This window comes from Salvelinus namaycush, unplaced genomic scaffold (assembly GCF_016432855.1).
Source record: "Salvelinus namaycush isolate Seneca unplaced genomic scaffold, SaNama_1.0 Scaffold840, whole genome shotgun sequence".
In the NCBI taxonomy this organism is placed as follows: domain Eukaryota; kingdom Metazoa; phylum Chordata; class Actinopteri; order Salmoniformes; family Salmonidae; genus Salvelinus; species Salvelinus namaycush.
Window position 1 is genome coordinate 15,586 of NW_024061576.1, and position 5,195 is coordinate 20,780.

Genomic DNA, 5,195 nt, shown 5'->3' on the forward strand with positions numbered 1-5,195 from the left:
CTGACCACAGATAATCAGGACACCTGAACATCCCATCCAAAAGACAGAACACGACATAGGGCAATTTCCCCAATGACTGCCCTGGGAATCCTTTTTAGACCTGAGGAAAGAGTGCCTCCTACTGGCCCTCCGACACCACTTCCAGCAGTATTTGGTCTCCCATTCAGGAACCAACAACAACCAACCCTGTTTAGCTTCAGAGGCAAGCCATCAGTGGTATGCAGGGTGGTCTACTGCTGTAACAGTCTGTCGCTACTTCAAAATAAACTCATCTGACAAATAGTGATGCGACTGATATTAAAGAATAATATCAAATCTGTCCATTCATTTTTCAATTCCGAGAGGCATGAAACACCACTCTGAGGACAAATGATGGCAACACTTTCTCTTTGAGAAGGCATTCCATTTGGGGCTGATTGAAAAGACTGACTGCCCCTAGGTTTAAACAACCCATTACAAGGCACTGTGTCTAGGCTCTTGGCTCCCATCTTCAACAGACAGGCATACTGGAGACGGACCGACACTGAGATATGAAGAGAGCAAAGAGAGAGAGAGTGACAGAGAGAGAGAGAGAGAGAGAGAGAGAGAGAGAGAGAGAGAGAGAGAGAGAGAGAGAGAGAGGGAGTGGGAGAGGGAGAGGGATAGGGAGAGGGAGAGCAGAGAGAGATAGAGAGAGATCAGAGAGAGATAGAGAGAGAGAGACATAGAGAGCAGAGAGAGAAAGGGAGAGCAGAGAGCGATATGCAGAGAGAAAGAGAGCAGAGAGATATAGAGAGAGAGAGACATAGAGAGCATATAGAGAGGGAGAGCAGAGAGAGATAAAGAGAGAGATGTAGAGCAGAGAGAGAGAGATAAAGAGCAGAGAGAGAGAGAGAGGTGTAGAGCAGAGAGAGAGACAGAGATCAGAGAGAGAGAAGCAGAAAAAGACAGAGAGCAGAGAGAGAGAGAGAGATGTAGAGCAGAGAGAGAGATACATGGAGAGCAGAGAGAGAGAGAGAGAGGAGAGAGATGAGATAGAGAGAGACATGGAGAGCAGAGAGAGAGAGAGAGAGAGGAGAGAGATAGAGAGAAGCAGAGAGCAGAGAGATAGAGAGAGAAGCAGAGAGAGAGCGATAGAGAGAAGCAGAGAGAGAGAGATAGAGAGAGAAGCAGAGAGAGAAGCAGAGAGCGAGAGAGAGAGACATAGAGAGCAGAGAAAGAGATCGAGAGAGAGGCGAGAGATAGAGAGAGAAGCAGAGAGCAGAGAGATAGAGAGAGAAGCAAAGAGAGAGAGATAGAGAGAGAAGCAGAGAGAGAAGCAGAGAGAGAGAGAGAGAGAGAGAGAGAGAGAGAGAGAGATCATGGGACACACATTACAGACAAGGCATCGGTCTCAGGCAGACATTTATTTCTACATCACATTGTTGTGCGAAACAAAACTCCTTCATCAGCAGAAGCTTTTACAAAAAGACCAAAAAAGTTTGAGGCATAAGATATGATACATAACCTATGTCATATCTCATTCTATGACAAAGCCATCACGGCTGAAGATCAACATAGAGTTAGATATGATATACTGTATTTCCATGTATGGTTATATGTTTCCATGTGTATTACTGTTGTATGGTTGCCTCTATATAATTTTTAACATGGATTTTATTCCATATATGAAATATGGAAATATGACATCCAGTTTAGTGGAGATGTGCTGCTTGCCTAGATTGGATATTCTGCTGTTCACTGCTGTAAGAAAGCAATGTTTTTGCCAATCGTCGAACAACAGCAAGAAATACTAGAAAACTTGGAGGGCAATCAAATGTTCTTGTGATGTTCTACTGTGAAAAGAGAAGCAAGCTCTGCAGGATAATTACGGATAATCAATAAAGTACAGTCCAGGCCTAGCTGAATATAGCACTGTAGAGGGAGGAGATATAGGTTGAAAGAAAGGCAAGACATACTTGAACTTGGGTTTTGATGTTCCAGTGAAAAGGGAGGGAAATATTCAGGGAATAGAGGATGTGTGGTCGATTTCTAGTACTACAGAGATTCTTCCCCTTTTCCTAAGAATATCACAACTCAGTTGAGGTATTTCCTCAACTTTGGAAAGGAATTAGGAAAGATTGAAATCAAATTGGTGTAATATAATGTATAACAACATTATAAGAATATCATGGCTCAATTCAAGTATTTCTTGCTTTTGGAAATATTTACATTAATGTGGAGTAAAACAAAGAGCGATGAAGCCAATTATAACAGTTCCACTTCAACCTTACAGTACACATGAACAAAATTTCTCACAGGCAACACAGGTGATGCCGTACACTTTTTCAGCTGCAAATAACTTTTCTTCTACATTTTTCTACCTTACCCGGTATCCAAGAAGCTGTCAGAAAACACATGTCTATATAAAGCAGATGCCAGTAAATCAACAACGTGACCTTTCAGATTCAATTAAAACATTCCCTTCACAACACATTACTGCAGTGAAGGTTAACGACACCACACACACCAACCCGTCTTTAAGAATAGAACCCTGGATATTTTCAAACTAAACACTTCTGTTAGCTTGAAGAACCCAGCATGATCCATTCAGGTAAATATATATAAATAAGTCATACTTCCTGACTAAGACTGAGTGCGTTTGTGTTTGTGTGTGTGTGTGTGTGTGTGTGTGTGCGTGTGTGTGTGTGTGTGTGTGTGTGTGTGTGTGTGTGTGTGTGTGTGGTGCTTAAGACTGAAGAAAGATGGCGGTTGCCTCTTTGTGGGAGAGAGGAACAGAGAACAGGCAGGCAGGGAGGCAGGGAGACAGGCAGGCAGGCAGGCAGGGAGACAGGCAGGCAGGCAGGCAGGGAGGCAGGCAGGCAGGCAGGCAGGCAGGCAGGCAGGCAGGCAGGCAGGCAGGCAGGCAGGCAGGCAGGCAGGCAGGCAGGCAGGCAGGGAGGCAGGCAGGCAGGTGGGGTGTGAGTGGTGAAGTAGCATCAGTGGTGGAAAAAGGGAAAGGGAAAGGGGGATACCTAGTCAGTTGTACAACTTAATGCCTTGAAATGAAATGTGTCTTCCGCATTTAACCCAACCCTTCTGAATCAGAGAGGTGCGGGGGACTGCCTAAAGCTTGATACGGATAGGGTCTAGTTTCCTGAATTTTCACCTGACTGACGTGCCCAAAGTAAACTGCCTGTTACTCAGGCCCAGAAGCCAGGACATGCATTGGAAGCATTGGATAGAAAACACTTTGAAGTTTCTAAAACCGTAGTAATGTCTGAGACTATAACAGAATTGATATGGCAGGTGAAAATCTGAAGAAAAACCAACTGGAAATATATATTTTCTGAGGTCCCAGGCTCTTACAATGGAACGCTATGGGTCCTATGTAACTCCCAACTCCCAGGTATGGGTCCTATGTAGTCTCCCAGATTGCAATTCCTATGGCTTTCACTAGATGTCAACAGTCTTTGTTCAAGGTTTCAAGCTTGTTTTTTGAAAAACAAGCAAGAATTTGGAGTTTTGGTGAAGAGCGCACCGGAACAATATCAGTCTTTCGGCGCAGAAGGGAGAGGGGGCGCACTTACTAATTTTGCTTTCCTATTAAACATACTACTTTCCGTGTAAAATATTATAGTTTATTTACATTTTAGAGTACATCAGGATTAAATAGAAACGTAGTTTGACTTGTTTGGACAAAGTTTAGCGGTAGCTATTTGGACTCCTTTGTCTGCATGTTGAACGAGTGGATTACTCAAATCAATGGCGCACACTAAACAGACTTTTTGGGATATAAAGAAGTATTTTATCTAACAAAACGACCATTCATGTTGTAGCTGAGACCCTTGGGATTGCAAACAGAGGAATATTTTCAAATGTAAGTGATTTATTTAATCGCTATTTGTGATTTTGTGAAGCCTGTGCTGGCTGAAAAATATGTTGATATGGGGCGCCGTCCTCGGAAAATCGCATGGTATGCTTTCGCTGTAAAGCCTATTGTAAATCTAACAACGCAGTTAGATTAACAAGAATTTAAGCTTTAAAATGATATAAGACACTTGTATGTTCATGAATGTTTAAAATTACGATTATTTATTTGAATTGAGCGCCCTCCAATTTCAACGGATGTTGTCGACAGGTGTCCCACTAGCGGGACGCCTATCCCTATTTAATCGACATCCACGTCTTTGGTGCCCGGGGAGCAGTGGGTTAACTGCCTTGATTGGGGACAAAACAACAGATTTTTACCTTGTCAGCTCAGGGATTTAATCCAGCAACCTTTCGGTTACAAAATTACTCAATTGTCATACTCAGTAGTAAAAGTAAATAGTAAAAGTAAAGATACCTTAATAGAAAATGACTCAAGTAAAAGTGAAAGTCACCCAGTAAAATACTACTTGAGTAAAAGTTTGGTTTTAAATATACTTAAGTATCAAAAGTAAAAGTATAAATCCTTTCAAATTCATTATATTATACAGACCAGACGGCACAATTGTCTTGTTTTATTTACGGACAGCCAGGGGCACACTCCAACATCATTTCCAAATGAAGCATGTGTGTTTAGTGAGTCTGCCAGATCAGAGGCAGTAGGGATGACCAGGGATGTTCTCTTGATATGTGTGTGAATTAGACAATTTTCTTGTCCTGCTAAGTATTCAAAATGTAATGAGTCCTTTTGGGTGTCAGGGAAATTGTAAGGAGTAGAAAGTACAATACTTTCCTTAGGAATGTAAACAGTAAAATAAAGTACAGAAAAAAAGGAAAAAAACTACTTAAGTAGTACTTTAAAGTATTTTTACTTAAGTACTTTACACCATTGAGTTGCGTAAGGTTGTCACGGCCGTCAAAGAGAGGAGACCAAGGCGTGGGATGTATACATACTAATTTATTTAAAGAACGAACACTAAACAAACTAACAAAACAACAAACGAACCGTGAAGCTATACAAAAATGAGTGCTGACAGGCAACAACACATAGACAACTACCCACACAGACAGGTGGGAAAAGGCAACCTAAGTATGGTTCTCAATCAGAAACAACGATAGACAGCTGCCTCTGATTGAGAACAACACCGGGCCAAACACACAAAAATACAAATCATAGAAAAAATAACATAGAATGCCCACCCAAATCAAACCCTGACCAAACCAAAATAGAGACATAAAAAGCTCTCTGCGGTCAGGGTGTGACAGTACCCTCCCCAAAAGGTGCGGACTCCGGCCGCAAAACCTGA